This window comes from Phyllobates terribilis, unplaced genomic scaffold (assembly GCF_046119375.1).
Source record: "Phyllobates terribilis strain yellow unplaced genomic scaffold, ASM4611937v1 Scaffold_3__8_contigs__length_932513732, whole genome shotgun sequence".
Lineage (NCBI taxonomy): Eukaryota > Metazoa > Chordata > Amphibia > Anura > Dendrobatidae > Phyllobates > Phyllobates terribilis.
The window spans coordinates 918,408,641-918,426,770 of NW_027362763.1; the positions used below are offsets into that span (position 1 = coordinate 918,408,641).

At 47.5% G+C, this 18,130-nt stretch overlaps 1 long non-coding RNA gene across 1 annotated transcript in view; it reads left to right on the forward strand.

Annotated features, from left to right (window-relative positions):
• The first annotated feature begins 548 nt into the window (after positions 1–548).
• LOC141258394 (uncharacterized) overlaps positions 549–18,130 on the forward strand; it is a 132,724-nt gene continuing 115,142 nt past the window's right edge. Inside the window, exon 1 of the long non-coding RNA XR_012318318.1 lies at positions 549–643. This is a non-coding gene — a long non-coding RNA (uncharacterized lncRNA). The remainder of the gene's footprint in view (positions 644–18,130) is intronic.

Genomic DNA, 18,130 nt, shown 5'->3' on the forward strand with positions numbered 1-18,130 from the left:
ATTTAAAAAATAGGTTTCTAAACCATACTAATAAGACCCCTTGAATCATAAACCAAAATGGGTTGAACAGATTAGAGCCCTTTTCATGTTTGTGCTCCACTCCATTTACTTAAATGGCAATGAGCTGCAATACCAGACACAGCGCATGTGTCTAAGAACACCGTATTTACATTATCAGCACTGGTCCAACCCACAGCTGAGGATAGGCAGAAGAAAAGTGATTCAGACTTTCGCCAGTGTTATAGGGCCATCGAGCAGAAAAACATAGGCAATAAAAATGAGAGACTCAGGCATGATTATTATACTGTAACGTGGGCAAGGCCAGTAATAGTGGCCGAGGGACACATCATCCATGCCCTGCCACGCTACAGAATAATGGAGGTCCTGGCTATGTGTGTGTGCAGTTGTTACCTTGGGCATACACCTCTGCAGAGGACTTGCTGCTGTTTTACTTGGCAGGACAGGCCCAGATGAGGTAAAGATGAATGAGGAAGACCAAAGTCCAAAAATAAACTTTTTATTACTGAACAACTTGATGAGAAGTATTTACATTAGATACTGTAGCAGGCACAACACTATAAGAATGCTAAAAATGCTGCTTCTCCACAATCCAGAGGCAGAATCTTTGCGGCTACAAGTGGAGGTACGTCACTTCTATTATATGTTGCAACAGTCCATGAAACCATTATGGGAACCTCCATATCACACTGTGAGGACCTCACGGGTCGAGGTGTGTCGCTGCAGCCCCTCACAGCTAGTTTCAACTCCCAGTTTGTAAGGACCTCACTGGCTGAGGTACATTGGTACAACTCCTCACTAGTACTCTCAAGTGCATTCGATGATGGCCACATGCTCATTGCTGTGCCACTGCATTTTCAGTTCCCCATAAAATAACTCATGTGCCAGCATGGCGACACTCTAGCTTCTTATCTACTATTAAAAATTGTTTGCTTTGGACCTATTTGCCTGAGAAAAGGAATCCTTCCTTTCGCTGAGTCCTTGCTAAACCCCCTTGCTGGGGATAAGGAATCCTGCTGCCACTTAATCCTGGTTTCCTTCAGAATGTGCTATCTAATATATCATGGTCTCCCTTCTTCCCACACAAGTACCCAATTCAAAATACAGGTCTGTGAGCAACAAGACCATTCACTTCTCAAGGCTTCTCCCTATCTGCTTAACTAACAACAGGAACCTGTATTCCAATATAACCATATAACTCCTCCCCTCCTGGGCTGGTCCCAATAGTTAACCCTGTCTGCAACTAACCAATTGTTTCTGGACACAAAATAGATAAAACAATGTTTAAAACATTGCAATGCATTATATAATCATATACTCTTCCATGGGTATGTGGGCAGCTTCTCCACTCCTTTACAATATATCAGAAATGTTTAGTCAGTTTTAATTGTGGGAGTGAATAGTTACATTAAAGGGGTTGTCCACTACTCAGTGGTGCACTCTGCTTCTGAGAAGGCAGTGCTGCATTTTGTTGATACATTGTGGTCTAGCCATGCAAGCATTATACATGATTTGTCTTCTTCACACATGCTAAGACTAGAGATGAGCATTGTTCTACTCGAACTGTTCGCCAATCTCAAATTCGAGCTGTTTTGGGGGGTGTTCGAGCCGTTCGGCGAACACGAACGATTTGAGAAAAATTTGGCTGTTCGAGGTTATGTTCGATAACTGTTCGTGCACCAAAATCATAACTGGATTTTTTCTCAGTAATGATGAAAATTAATGTTAATACGCAGTTTGAGTGTACAGCGGGGTGGGGGGAGGGGCAGGGGATGGATCTCTGCAGGAATAATGAAGATCTCCATTTTTTTTTCTCTTTCCCGCATTTACAGTGGGGAGGTGCAATCTGTCAGCCTATCAGCAGCGCACACACGGAGCGAAGTGATTTTTTTCACACAAGCAAGGGCATGTGTCATTGGCAGTGTATGTCACATGTCCTTGCCCTATAAGACCAAGCCATTTTCCCCGTTGCCACCATTTTCTCACTGCTGCAGCTGCGTGTTAGACGGCACCGCTGTTGCTGTGTGCGCTATACCTTGTTAATTTCAAGCCAATTTTCGCACAAATCTACAGATAGCTTGGGAGTAGGGAATAGTTGTGATTGCAGTCCTTTTAAGGACTAGGTTACAGCATTTCCTATGACTTTTATCAGGCAGGTCTGTGCTCTTAAATAGATAGATTGTGGGAGTAAAGACTAATTGTAATTGCAGTCCTTTTCAGGACTAGGTTACATCAGTTCCTATCAGTTTTTGCCAGGCAGGTCTGTGCCAGTGCTGTGCAAGTTTTTTTCACAGCATTTGGCTGAATCTAGCAAAGCTAATCCTTTTTGGCCTATTGCAGAGTGTGTTAGTCAGTGGAGTAGCCTATCTGTGTTGCAAGATATACCACCTGTGTATAGAATACCAATTTTTTTACTGCACCTAGTGAAGTAAAATCTTTTGGGCATAGCATCATTCTATTAGTCCATCTATACTGACCTCCATCAGGTTGCAAACTGAATATAATTTTTTTCTGCATCTAGCTCTGAAAAAATATTTGGCCTTCTAGCGGTGTGTGGGACTTTCTCTATTAGTCCATCTATACTGACCTCCATCAGGTTGCAAATTAAAAATAATTTTTATCTGCATCTAGCTCTGAAAAAATATTTGGCCTTCTAGCAGTGTGTGGGACTTTCTCTATTAGTCCATCTATACTGACCTCCATCAGGTTGCAAATTCAAAATAATTTTTTGTCTGCATCTAGCTCTGAAAAAATATTTGGCCTTCTAGCAGTGTGTGGGACTTTCTCTATTAGTCCATCTATACTGACCTCCATCAGGTTGCAAATTAAAAATAATTTTTATCTGCATCTAGCTCTGAAAAAATATTTGGCCTTCTAGCAGTGTGTGGGACTTTCTCTATTAGTCCATCTATACTGACCTCCATCAGGCTGCAAATTAAAAATAATTTTTATCTGCATCTACCTCTGAAAAAATATTTGGCCTTCTAGCAGTGTGTGGGACTTTCTCTATTAGTCCATCTATACTGACCTCCATCAGGTTGCAAACTGAATATATTTTTTTTCTGCATCTACCTCTGAAAAAATATTGGGCTTCTAGCTGTGTGTGGGACTTGTTCTATTAATCCATCTATACTGACCTCCATCAGGTTGCAAACTGAATATAATTTTTTTCTGCATCTAGCTCTGAAAAAATATTTGGCCTTCTAGCTGTGTGTGGGACTTGTTCTATTAGTCCATCTATACTGACCTCCATCAGGTTGCAAATTGAATATAATTTTTTTCTGCATCTAACCCAGCCAATAGTTTTGGCCTAATACCACAGTTTGGCCACTCAGCTCTGCTCGGTTCCCATCCATTGTTTTTTTGTGCAAACAACTCCAGAGTTGTGAATTAGTTAACCACCAAAATGAGTGGAAAAAGGCCTGCTGCTGGTGGAAAGGGGAATAGGCGTGTTGGGAAGGGGGAAAAAGGTTGTGTCCGTGGGGTAGGTGTTAAAGCAACAGTAACATCTGCAGAAGAAAGACCATCTTCCAGCCAAACTAAAATGTCTACTTCTTTTAGCGGACAATGTGATAAGATCCCTTTCTTACGGCCACGCCAATCGCTACAAATTCCAGATGAGGCACAAAAACAGCAGGTGCTTCAACGGATATCAAGTGCTCCTTTAAGTGGGCTCTCCTCCACATCAACTTCAACATCACAAATACTCCAGTCCTCAAAGGTGTCACCCCAATCGCACTTGCTTCCTCACAGCTCCCAAATCTCCAGCTGCCCGTCTGAGTATGAGGTAGAACAGATGGTTGAGTCTGCAGAGCTGTTTACTCATACTATAGCCTGGGAATCAGAGGTCGACTCCAGCGCTTCTGTGAATCCAGACGAGGAAATGATCTGCACTGATGCCCAGAATCTTTATGAGTCGGATCCAGGACCAGACGCAGAAAGTTCTGACCATAATGTAGACCCTCATTCCCAAACTGTAACTCCTGTTGGTGGAGACAATGAGGAAGACGATGATGAGACTCAAATACCTGATTGGAGCGACAACTTTAGTTTTTTGTCAGGGCAGGAACAGGTTGGCTCTGAGGACGACGGGTGTGATAACGCACAGGGTGATGATGATGAGGTTGGAGATCCCACTTACTGTCAACCCACAGTCAGCCAAGAGATGAGGTCAGCAGAGGAGGTGGAGGAAGATGCTAGTGACGACGAGGTCAGGTTGCGCCTTCCTGGACAGAGACGTAGTACTGGAAGCATGTCAACAACTGCATCCTCAAACACAACTCTGCCTCTCACCACAAGTCGTGGTGGCTCTTCAGGTCGCATGGGTGCTAAGCCTTGCATAGCCTGGGCATTTTTTCAGATCGATAAAGATGACCCAACTCGTGTTATCTGTAACATTTGTCAGCAAAAGCTAAGTAGAGGCCAAAAAATACATAGTTTGAGTACTTCATGCATGAACCGGCACATGGACATGAAGCATAAGTTGCAGTGGGAAGCTCAGTGTGCTACAATGCGGCCTAGCCGGCCGGGCCAACCACCATCTGCCATATCTTGTGCATCCGTGGCCTCTTCATCCTCTGTAACTGGGGGGACAGCGTTCACACCTGTTTTGGGGCGCAGACCTGCCACCTCTTTACCCGCAACAGCCAGCGTGATTGGCAGGTCATCATTTTCTTTGGAGGTGGTAACACCAGCTGGTGTTGAGCGCTGTCCGACATCGATAGCACCACCTTTGGATCAAGGCAACCTAACATGTCCGCCTGCATCTTCCTCACAGACCGGCAGTTTGCCGGGGACACCCTTATCAACCCCGTCTAAGCACAATAGCCAGCCCTCGGTCCCTCAGATGTGGACAAGTAAAAGACCATTTCCTCCTAGCCATGAGAAAGCTAAGAGGTTGAATTTCACCATCTGCAAGCTCTTGGCTACAGAAATGCTGCCTTTCCGCCTGGTGAACACAGAGGATTTTCGAGACCTTATGTCCGTCGCAGTGCCCCAGTACCAGATGCCCAGTCGGCACTACTTCTCAAAGAAAGGTGTGCCTGCGCTCCACCAGCATGTCGCACACAACATCACCGCTTCTTTGAGAAACTCTGTGTGTGACAGGGTGCATTTCACCACAGACACTTGGACGAGTAGGCAAGGACAGGGGCGTTACATGTCGCTGACTGGGCACTGGGTAACTATGGTGACAGCAGGACAAGGGGCTGCTGTCCAAGTCTTGCCGTCCCCACGAGTTGTGCGTCAATCCTCTTTATGTCAAAGTTCCTCCACTGCTTCTGCCTCCTCAACCTCCTCTCGGTCTTCCACCTGCACCCAAAGCCTGTCTGGTCATGCTACAAGCTTTCTAACTGCGCAGAAGGGATCCTGCACACCTCCTTACTATGCTGGCAGTAGGGCTCAACGTCATCAGGCGGTTTTTACTTTGAAATGTCTGGGAAATGTGAGTCACACAGCTGAGGAGTTGTGGTCAGCTCTGGAGAACCAATTTCATGAATGGTTGTCTCCACTGGACCTGAAACCAGGGAAGACCGTGTGCGACAATGCTGCAAACCTGGGTGCGGCCCTTCGCCGGGGCAATGTCACACACGTGCCTTGTATGGCTCACGTGTTGAACCTGGTTGTCCAGCAATTTTTAGCCCACTATCCCAGACTAGATGGCCTTCTGCAGAGGGCACGGTCGCTGTGTGTTCACTTCCGCCGTTCGCATCCCGCAGCTCAGCGACTTACATCTCTACAGAAGTCGTTGGGCCTGCCACTTCACCGGCTAAAATGCGATGTGCCTACCCGTGGAATTCAACTCTGCACATGTTGCAGCGACTGTGGCAGCACCGACAAGCCCTGGTGCAATACGTTCTGACGTATAGCCTGGGCCAACGAGATCCAGAGGTGGGGCAAATCACGCTGGAGGAGTGGTCTCAGATCAGGGACCTATGCACCCTTCTGCACAGTTTTGAAATGGCGACGAAGATGTTTAGTGCTGACGATGCCATTATCAGCATGACTATTCCGGTGATTTACATGCTGGAGCACATGTTAAACAGAATTCGGAGTCAGGTGGTGGCACAAGAGGAGGTGGAGGAAGTAGAGGAGGAGGAGTTGTATGCGGAAGGGCTAACATCTGCAAGGTCCAGATGGTCGGCAGCACCAAGGCGGCAGGCATGTGAGGGTGGGGGAGATGGTTTTACCAGGGCGCATGGTAGCAGCCAAACTAGTGAGGAAGGTGCAGGTGCCCAGGAAGAAGTGGAGGACGAACTGATGGAAGACTCATCAGATGAGGGAGACCTTGATCACATTTCTGTTGTGCGAGGTTGGGGGGAGAGGACAGAGGAAGGAAGCATGATTGTTACCTCGCCACCAACACAACAGGGACTTGGTGCTCCTGGATGCGCAACACACATGAGTGCCTTCTTGCTGCACTACCTGCAACATGACCCTCGAATTGTGAGAATTAGAAATAATCCTGACTACTGGGTTGCCACACTGTTAGATCCCCGGTACAAAAGTAAATTTGCAGAAATTATTCCTGCCATAGAAAGGGATGCACGCATGCAGGAGTATCAGCAGAGACTGTTGCAGAATCTTACATGTGCTTTTCCACAAAACACCAGTGGTGCACGTAGTGAATCTCACAGTTCCAACTTGCCAACCGTGGGACCGTCAAGTGTTCAGCACTCAAACCGTAACAGAACCACAGTATCTGCTGGTAACATCAATTTTGCTGAATCATTTCACCACTTTTTTAGCCAATCCTTTGCAAGGCCACAGGAGACAAGAAGTCTGACACATAGTCAACGCCTAGAGACGATGGTACAGGAGTATCTCCAAGTAAACATTGAAGCCATGACTGTGTCACTGGACCCTTGCTCTTTTTGGGCTTCCAATCTGGATAAATGGCCGGAGCTAGCCACTTACGCCTTGGAGATCTTGTCATGCCCCGCAGCCAGCGTTCTGTCTGAACGTGTGTTCAGCGCTGCTGGTGGTGTGCTGACAGATAAGCGCACGCGGCTCTCCACTGATAATGTAGACAGACTCACGTTCATAAAGATGAACAAATCATGGATCCGAAACGACTTTTCTACCCCTGTGTCATCCTGGGGAGAGTAAAAGCTTGATGATTGGTTAAAATCACCCTACCAACCGTTTTAAGCTTTCAAATTACTAATCATGTTTATCTGTATCTTGGCTGGAAAATAATTTGGGCTTTGTAGCAGTGTGCAGCACTGATTCTATTAGGCCATCTATAATAAGCTCCACCAGATTTAAAATTACTAATCATGTTTATCTGTATCTTGACTGGAAAATAATTTGGGCTTTGTAGCAGTGTGCAGCACTGATCCTATTAGGCCATCTATACTAAGCTCCACCAGATTTAAAATTAATAATAATTTTTAGCTGCATCTAGCCCGGAAAATAATTTTGGGGCTCCGAGATGCGCAAGACACATAAGTGCCTTCTTGCTGCACTACCTGCAACATGACCCTCTTATTGTCAGAATTCGAAGTAATCATGACTACTGGGTTGCCACACTCTTAGATCCCCCAAACTTTTCGATCAACCTTTTCATTTTAATAAAGACCAAAAAAATGGTCATTTTTGAAATTATAAGCATTAGCAGGTTATTAGAAACTGAAATCAAACAGTTTTCAACTCAAAACTTTATTCTAGGTGATGTTACATTTTCACATAGGACCCCTTGTTCGAAAGGAGCTTCTGAACTCTCTCGTCCATTGAATTTGTCAGGTTTTGGATGGTTTCTGCTTCAATTGTTTTGCATGAGGACAGAATACCCTCCCAGAGCTGTTGCTTAGATGTGAACTGCCTCCCGCCATCATAGACACTCCTTTTGATGATGCTCCAGAGGTTCTGAATGGGGTAGAGGTCAGGGGAGCATGGGGGTCACACCATAAGTTTGTCCCCTTTTATGCCCATATCAGCCAGAGATGCAGATGTTTTATGTGCAGCATGAGATGGTGCATTATCATGCAAAAAAATTATCTTGCTGTGAAATACACGGTTCTTCTTCTTGAACCATGGCAGGAAGTGCTGTTTGAGAAAATCCACATACACTATGGAGTTCATCTTTAGCGCCTTCAGGGATCCTAAAGGGGCCGACAATCTCTCTCCCCTTGATTCCAGCCCAAAACATTACTCCACCTCCTCCTTGTTGGCGCTGTAGTCGTGTTTGCGTGGGGTGTCCGTCAACCAGCCATCCTCCACTCCATCCATCTGGACCATCGAGCGCTGCACGGCACTCATCCGTGAACAAAACAGTTTTGAAATCAGTCTTCATGTAATGTTTGGCCCACTGGAGCCGTTTCTGCTTGTGTGAAGTGGATAGAGGAGGTCGACAGGATGGCGTATGCACAGCTGCAAACCTCTGAAGGACCCTGCATCTTGTTGTTTGGGGGACGTTAGAGGCACCAGCAGCTTCAAAAACTTGTCTGCTGCTATGACAAGGTTTTTTTGCCGCTGCTCTTTTAACCTGACGTAATTGCCTGTAGGAAAGAATCCTCAATTTGCCCTTATCAGCACGCACACGTGTGTACTGTGAATCAGCTACATACTTCTTGATTGCCAAGACACTTCATCCTGATCATCGCACAATGTTGATTGTAGTCATGCCTTGACCTAAACACTCCACAATTTGTTGCTTCTCAGCAGCCGACACATCCTTTTTCTTTCCCATTTTGGCAGAAAATGTAGGCTGCTTAATAATGTGAGACAGCCTTCTTAAGTAGTCTTGCCTTTCATTGGACACACCTGCCAAACTAATTAGCACAGGTGTCTGCAATTGTTTACAGTGATATAAAGAGCCCTGACACACATCACCATCAATGAGTTTAACTGACAAACAAACAAATTCTTCCCTTATCACTCCTAAACACTTTTTGCATAATAATTTGGAACACAGTGTACATGTGCTTTTCCACAAAACACCAGTGGTTCAAGTAGTGAATCTTACAGTTCTAACTTGCCAACCGTGGTCTGTATGGAGTTGTTCAATAAAGGGCCCAAAATTAAGATAACATAGATGGGAGAGGTCTCTATGAATAGGAATTCCTAAGTATTTGATACCCTGTGAGGGCCAGGCAAAGGGAAAGTTGGACTGGATGGAATCCTATATGGATTTGGGGAGGGAGACATCGAGGGCCTCAGACTTCGCTGCATTGATTTGACCATGTAACAAAGTGATCTATTTCAGCCATAACAGCATGGATGGATATATGTGATTGAGTGATATATACTAGGACATCATCAGCAAATAGAGAGCACTTGTACTCGGTGCCTCCCACCTCAATCCACCTAATATTGGGGTTATGGCGAATTGATGAGAGCAGGTGCTCCATCACTAGGATGTATAAGAGAGGGGACAGAGGACATCCCTGCCTTGTCCCATTGGTGATTGTGAAAGGTGATGAAAATGTTCTGATGCACCCCCTGGGCCTTGGGACACCCGGAGCCGGACCCTTTTTGGTGGATGCTGGTGGTTGTAGTCTTCGTGGCGGCGACCCGGTTCCGTGGCTCAGGGTGGTCAAGCCAGTGGCGGAACTATTTATGTGGTTTTGATGTCAGAGTGAACCGCCGCTGCAGGGCAGACCGCTGAGGCTGGTGTTGTGGGTGCAGCAGAGCGTAGCATAACTCCCCACGGGAGGAGTATAGCCTCAGGGCAGTGTATGCGGAGGATGGGGGTGATGGTGCAGGGCAGCAGCAGTAACGACACGGAGTCAGTGATGCAGTCCAGGGCCTTTACTCACAGTTCTTATTATCCAGACCACGTCTGCAGGTAACGGCTGCCCACGTCGTACTGTGCTCACCAGGTGAGGGGCTCAGACAACTCCCAGATAACTTTGGAGCGCTTCACAGGACCCCCTTTGTGTGTCCTTTGTCTGGCCTTTCTTACCAACCCTTCTGTCCGGCTGCCTCGGGCCTCCTCTTGGTAAACTTGGCGCCAGTTTCCCTGACCCTATGTGCTGCCCTCCTAGCGGGTGTAGCGAGGGGCTGCGCCACATAAAATGTCACAGCCTCCGGTTTCTAGCTGAGGGTCGTTTCCTGCCTCCACTAGTTTCGGGGACTGGTCTCCCCCTTTGGCCTGACCCCTCCACGCAGGTGGATTCGGGCGTGCGGTGGCAACTCGCCCGTCCGCACCCCTGGGATCCCTTCGTTCCTCGTTCCTGGAGCCTTCTCCGCTCCTCTTCCTTCCTTCTCCCTCTTCCAGGCCTGGGCCTCTGTTACTAGGCCCGCCTCCGGAGCAGAGCTCATGCAGAGCCCCTGCTCCCTGCCACTTCTGCTCAGACTTCTCTGCACTGAACTAAGATGGTGCCCACCTTTTATACTCCCTTCTCAATGCACCCAGGAACTGCTTCCTCCCTGCTCCTGCACTACAGGGTTCCCCTTCCTCAGTGTTCCCTCCCCCCACTCCAGCCAGGGACAGGGACTGTCGTGCCCATCTCAGGGGCATATTGGTCGCCCTGCCCCACGGCAATGTGGTGTAATGCATGCAGGTGTCGGGTCCTGATCCACACTCCATCCTTACCTGAGAGTGAGATATCACACCTCTGGGTGAGGTGCAATACCTCTGTAGCAACTGAGCCCTCAGGGTGCTACAGTTCCATTTATCTTCAGCCTAGGTGACGTATTGTGATACAGGGCCGTGATTTTGGCTATAAAAGGGTCCCCTAGACCCCTACCCCAAGCTTTTTAAGAGAATCATATATGGCGTGCCAGGAGACTCTATGGAATGCTTTCTCAGCATCCAACGAGAGTATCTAATTACAAATTTTTAACTGCATCTAGCCCAGGAAATACTTTGTGCGTAGTAGCAGTGTCTGCTAGTCAGCGGATTATCCCGGCTGTTAAGCAAGCTACACCACCTGTAGTTTGGACACTTAATTTTTTCAAAGGAAATGCTTCGGGACCACGGGATACTCAGTGAAGAGCATCAGGAGGCACCCCAAGGCATAGGGGCTGGGACTGGCAGTAGGATGCCTTGCGGTGGACAGCCGAGCTCGATCCTTATAAAAGCTTTTTAACTGCAGCAGCTTTAGTGGACGCTACTGGAGCTGGAATTACGCGGCTGCTGGCACGAGACTTGCCCTCCAATAGATCCTTGTAAATGGATTTAAAGTGTATTCATTCAAATTAGAGAGACAATTTAAATTAAAAAGCTTAGAGCTGCCTCCACCACAGGGGGGCTCGCTCGACCCACCAGCGGACAGGCACCAGTATTGGGAGAGGGGGGCTGGCCGTCAGGGTTCACCGCGGCTCTGGCACAAACCCGGCGACACGGAGGTGGCACGGGCAGGAGCGGACTGAACGTGTCGGCTTCTCACTTTTTGGATTTTAGAAGGGCATGACATGCCTATATCTGTGTCTCCCCCTCCTTTTACTCCTCCACCTCTTTTCTTTTCGCATGACTATATGTACTTGTCACTTTTCCATGTGTTAGTTGTGTCTTCTGAGCAGTTTGTCAGCTTTTGGACACCTTTAAAGGTGTTTTCTATGTGTTTCTATGTGTTTTTGTTTGCCTGCCATTGGTTTTAACGGTGTTCGAAGGTGTTCGACGAACAGTTCGACGAACAGTTCGGCGAACACACGGGTGTTCGACGAACCGAACCGAACTCGAACACTACGGGGGTGGCTCAACACTAGCTAAGACCTCAATGTATCATTAGGATGCAGCACCTCCCTCTCGGAAGCAGAGTGTGTCATGGTCTATTTGAGCCTGAAAAAAAAACAGATCAGAAGGAACAGTGCAAGAAGAAAGCATTTTATGCAACCAGTGACTCACATGACCTGCAATCAGAGACATAGCTAACGTTTTGGTTCAGGGGGGCGAAACTTCTGAGTGGCACACCCATATAGTGTATGTAGGAACACCTCAGCAGATGACCGCGCTGTTACTGAAAATAATCTCTATACAAAGACCAGAACTGATATTACCAATATATGGTGACCATATATTGATAGATAGCAGTCCTGCAGAACATATAAGAGATCACAGCACAGTTATATATCGTAACTTACAGCTGAAGTTCTTTCTGATTAAATTGTTCACTTTTCCCGTCTTTTCCATCTGGCCCAGACCGACACGACAATTTCTCCAGCCAGGACTCAGAGTCTCAGGTTTGCAGAGATCACAACAAAGACACATTTGACTTCTTACATTTCAGGCCCTGTCCCCATCTATTCAGAACTTGCACAAAAGCCTCATCCTGCTGATACCCCAATACTGAGCCTCTGTTGCTGTACGTGTCCCTATTACTGCACCTGCTGTGCGCCCTCTAGATGGTAAAACAAACCTCTAGAATATAGTAATGTCATGTGCAAGTGCCCTAGAAAACATTGCCCACATTGTGCCTCCTAGAAAGTAATAATGCCCTCTGTGTGCCCCTCTGACAGTCATAATAACCTGAGTTCCCCTATAACGATAAGTGCCCACTTAAGATTTAATAATGTCCTGAGTCTCCCCATGTACAGCTCCCCTCTACACAGTATGATGCTCTCCTATACACAGTATAATTCCCCCTCACTGTATAATACCCCCTACACAGCATACTGACCCATTAGTACCCTCCAAACTGATGTCTCCACTCTCCAACACTGTATGATGGCCCCAACACTGTGCAAGACCCCACATTATCGCCCACACTGTATGATGGCCCCCACACTGTGAAAAGACCCCACATTATCTCCCACACTGTATGATGGCCCCCACACTATACAAAGACCCCACATTATCTCCCACACTGTATGTTGGCCCCCACACTATACAAAGACCCCACATTATCTCCCACACTGTATGATGGCCCCCACACTGTGAAAAGACCCCACATTATCTCCCACACTGTATGATGGCCACCACACTGTGCAAAGACCTCACATTATCTCCCACACTGTATGATGACCCCCACACTGTGCAAAGACTCCACATTATCTCCCACAACTGTATAAATAGTCTACATATAGTATAATGCACCAGATCGTCCTCAATATAGTATAATGCACTCTCATAATCCTTCATATAGTAAAATGCATCCCTCCATAAGCAGAGTCTGTAGTATAATGTCTCCCCCATAAGCAGAGTCTGTAGTATACCGCTCCCCCCCTTATAGGCAGAGTCTGTAGTATAATGCCCCCCTTATAGGCAGAGTCTATAGTATAATGCTCCCCCTCCTCATAGGCAGAGTCAGCAGTATAATGCTCTCCTCCTCCCCATAGGCAGAGTCTGTAATATAATGCTCCCCCCATAGGCAGAGTCTTTAGTATGATGCTCCCCCTCCCCATAGACACAGTCTGTAGTATAATGCCCCCCCATAGGCAGAGTCTTTAGTATAATGCTCTCCCCCCTCCCCATAGGCATAGTCTTTAGTATAACGCTTCTCCCCCTCCCTATAGGCAGAGTATTTAGTATAACGCTCCCCACCTTATAGGCAGAGTCTGTAGTATAATGCCCCCCCTTATAGGCAGAGTTTGTAGTATAATGCTCCCCGCCATAGGCAGAGTCTGTAGTATAATGCTCCCCCCTCCTCATAGGCAGAGTCAGTAGTATAATGCTCCCCTCCTCCCCATAGGCAGAGTCTGTAGCATAATGCTCCCCCCTCTTCATAGGCAGAGTATGTAGTATAATGCTCCCCTCCCTCCCCATAGCCAGAGTCTGTAGTATAATGCTCCCCCCATAGGCAGAGTCTTTAGTATAATGCTCCCCCTCCCCATAGACAGAGTCTGTAGTATAATGCCCCCCCATAGGCAGAGTCTTTAGTATAATGCCTCTTCCCCATAAGCAGAGTTTTAGTATAATGCTTCCCCCCTCCCCATAGGCAGAGTCTTTAGTATAATGCCCCCCCATAGGCAGAGTCTTTAGTATAATCCTCCCCCATCCCCATAGGCAGAGTCTTTAGTATAATGCTCCCCCTCCCCATAGGCATAGTCTTTAGTATAACTCTTCTCCCCCTTCCCATAGGCAGAGTATTCAGTATAACGCTCCCCTCCCTCCCCATAGGCAGAGTCTGTAATATAATGTCGCCCGCCCACCCAGCAAAAAATAAATAAACACAGTACTTACCTCTCTCTCCTCCTCGTTCCCTCGCTGCTCCAAGCGCCCGGCCCGCACACATCTTCAGCACAGCGGGCCGGGCACCAAGTGATGACGTCAGAGACGTCAGTCACAGAGAGGGGACTGATGGGAGAGGGAGCGTCGCGCTCCCTCTCTCATCAGTAAACTTGCGGCAGTGACGGGTGGGGGAGCCTGATGCTGGCACCGGGCCCCCCTCTTCCTTAAGGGCCGCATAGCGGCCGCCGGACAGAGCAGGGACCAAGTCTCGCTGCTCTGCCCGGAGTGTAACAGTATCCGGCGTACTGTGCATGCCGATACAGTTACAGTAGCATAGCTCCGGGTGGGCCCCCTCAGAGCGCGGGGCCCGGGGCGACCGCTCCCTTTGCCCCCCCAGTACTGCCTGCAATGAAATGTGCACAAAGAAGTATCTCTTGTAATAACTTAGTAATGTTAAAAAATGCTCGTTTGGAGCTGTTAATTTGCATAGCACATGATTCTAACATAATGGACAATCTCTTAAAGTCTTGCAATGAGTTCCATTTTAGCCATTGGTCTCCATCTGCTGAGTTATATACACGTTTTTAACTCCTTTCTGCACTGAACTGTCATGGTGCAGGGAGAGGTAAATAAGAAAGGATTGAGAAAGCTGCCAGACCCAGTTGCTTACTTGTCATATGGTATCCAAGTTAGATCCATAATAACAACAATATTTAAAACCATTCAGTCTGTCACCTTCTCATAACCAATCTGGTTGTACAATTCCAACCTCTCTCATGTAGCCAATTTTAGTAATTTCGTGATTATGTATTAACGTTAAATCTGTCAGTCCTGCTGCTTGGCTTTACTGGGAATCCGGGAAGTACAATAAGGGATGAAGGAATTTTACCCATTAAGCCTCTTAAATATAAGGCCTACAACTGTAAATATGTCAATATATTATATGCCACATGGCATGCCTACATAATAGCCTGTTCCAGTTTGTTTAATTCCTTACCCAATAGTCATTATTATTTGAAATCTTTACATCAAATGGAAGCATTATATGTGTCAATATTTTATTTCATATTGCTGTTTTAGTGTAGGGATGTGGACGATCTTACCCTGTTCCTGTCCCTGAAGAAAACAGACGCGTAGTGTGAATACTGTTGTGCGATTTTATATTTAAAAGTGATGTGTGTCTTATGTAACTTATTATGATAATGTACAGCATGTGAAGTGTTAAAATGCATAATGTGAGTAGAGTATAGTATAGGGTAAGCTTAGGATATCATAAGCACGCTTATAAAGTAAGTGGTTTAGCAACAGCATAAGACATGGAATCAGGATAATAGGTTTAGCACATGAGATAAGGAAATAGTTAATGATAGAACTAGCCCAGTGGGTGGGCACTAGTGTTAATAAAAAGGGGGGCACTTTCTAATAGCTTGAGTTCTAAGAGAGTTAAGGCCCCGTCACACTTAGCGACGCTGCAACGATCCCGACAACGATACGAGGATCGTTGCTGCGTCGCTATATGGTCGCTGGTGAGCTGTCAAACAGGCAGGCTAACCAACGATCAGGGGAGCAGCGACATCATGGAAAGAATCTTTCCACGATGTCCTGCTCCTGGTTACCAGCCTGCTGAAGCAGGAGCAGGCTGGTAACCATGGTAAACATCGGGTTACTAGGGGCACACGCGCACCTAGTAACCCGTTGTTTATCATAGTTACCACTCTGCTACGGTGAGCGGGAGGTTACCGCTCACTTTAGCAGGCTCGTAACCATGATAAACAACGGGTTACTAAGTGCGCGTGTGCCCCTAGTAACCCGATGTTTATCATGGTTACCAGCCTGATCGCTGCTCCCGCTGGTCACACACCTGTGTGCTGACCAGCGGGAGGGCAACGACGAAAAAATAGTCCAGGACACTTTGCAGCGATCAGCGACCTCACAGCAGGGGCCTGATCGCTGCAAAGTGTCACACATAGCGACATCGCTGGTGAGGTCGCTGTTGCGTCACCAAAACCGTGACACAGCAGCAATCTCGCTAGCGATCTCGCTATGTGAGACGGGGGCTTTAGTGAACTGCATAGTGAAGGTCAAGTTCAGGTGTGGTGGTTTTCTAGGGGCAGCATTTGTCACTTGTTCCAGGCAGTATGAGGCATTACTGGGATCCTGAGCGGTCAATCTTGTCACATCTAGAGCCTAAGATCTGACATTAGGGCTGCCGAACACATCATGTACTCTGGCTTAAAGTGGAAGATGGAGAGGGACCTGCATAGATGGAAGGTGATGACAGGTCCCAAGTGCACTGCCGAGGTAAACGACAAATCTCTGAGACTGACAGAATCATTGGGCTTGTGTCACGCAAGGTGTGGGAAAGACTTAGTGCAACACAAAGAGAAGAGGGAAAGGGAGCCCAGACACTAGGTAAAGGGGGGAGTGGAGACCTCCTAGGCTGATCTAACGTCACCATGTCTCCACTAACATCCCTATATTGGCTCTTCACCAATCGCCGCACATGAACCTCGCCCTGTCTTTTCCTGGCATTTGGCCCTGGCTAGGGAAGGGAGGGGGATGAGTGCTAGTCGATCTCCACTGATCACTAAAGACAACATGGGAGAGCAAACAGGAGAAGATAGCTTAGCTTTTAGCTGACTTTAGAGAGATGAACACCCGTCCTCATAGCTCCAGAGAGGATGAAGTAGTGCACTTGCTCTGAGCCTTCACAAAGATTAATGTGAGTATCGCCGGCACCTCCCTCTGGCAGACATCAGGTATTTATACATCCAGGACAGGGTGTTAATTAGCCAGAGGAAGGTAGCCGCTGGGTCCTAGAGAGACAGCCACTAAGAAGGTGTCTGTAATGCCAAACGTATAGATCTCCTGCAACCAACTGCAGGGCAATTGTCTGTCACTTCTGACACACCCGCGGCAGCTTGGGTGCATTCCAGGATGAGCTAGCGACAGGACTGAAGAGTTGTGATAAGGAGGAAGAAACTGTGAATTGCTGTGCCCTATCCCACCTGATGAACTTGAACTGTCTAGTATATCTTTGACTATTACAAAGAACCTGGTGTCCCATGCATTGTGTGCGGTGGCTCCTGAGAACGGAAGCCTGGAGGCAAGGGAAGCCTGGAGGCAGCGGAGGCCTGAAGAATACAAGTGAGTGTGATGCACCCCACACTGGGATTGGGACACCCCTTGTCTATAAAGTGCCAGAGTGAAACCGGACAGAAGCTCGGTCACGACTACCACTCTGTGCCACTTTACATTAGCATTACTCTAAATTACCTGATTAGCATCCATACTATTCATTTTATTTCAGTTAGAACCAAAGGCTCCCTGTCTCATATGCAAGTGACAATGGATGAGCTACTTTACTAAGTAGATATGCTCACGTGATAGTGGGAACACCACAGCACACTAACAATATGATGAAGATAGGATCCTCACCGCTCATCCTCAGGAAGCAGACAGCGGTGACTGCATTGGTGGAAGGTGGCGCCGCCGGCCCCTTCTTCAACCAATCAGCGAGTGAGACAGCTGGCACGATGACGTCATGTCATCGCATCAGCTCAGCTCAGCTGTGCACTGCGCATCGGAGACAGGAGCAGAGGCACAGCGCCGATTCAACAGGAGCGATGTGAGTATGGGGTGTTTTTTTTTTCATGGCTATGGGGGTCAGTTGCAGGACATGGGGAGGCTGTGGGGGTCAGTTGCTGGACATGAGGCTATGGGGGTTAGTTGCTGTACATGGTGAGGCTATGGGGGTAAGTTGCTGGACACGGGGAGGCTATGGGGGTCAATTGCTGGACATGGGAAGGCTATGGGGGTCAGTTGCTGGACCTGGGGAGGCTATGGGGGTCAGTTGCTGGACATGGGGAGGCTATGGGTTTCTGTTGCAGGACATGGGGAGGCTATGGGGGTCTGTTGCAGGACATGGGGAGGCTATGGGGTCTGTTGCAGGACATGGGGAGGCTATGGGGGTCTACTGCTGGACAATTGGAGGCTATGGGGGTCTCCTGCTGGACATGGGGAGGCTATGAAGATCTCCTTCTGGAGATGAGGAGGCTA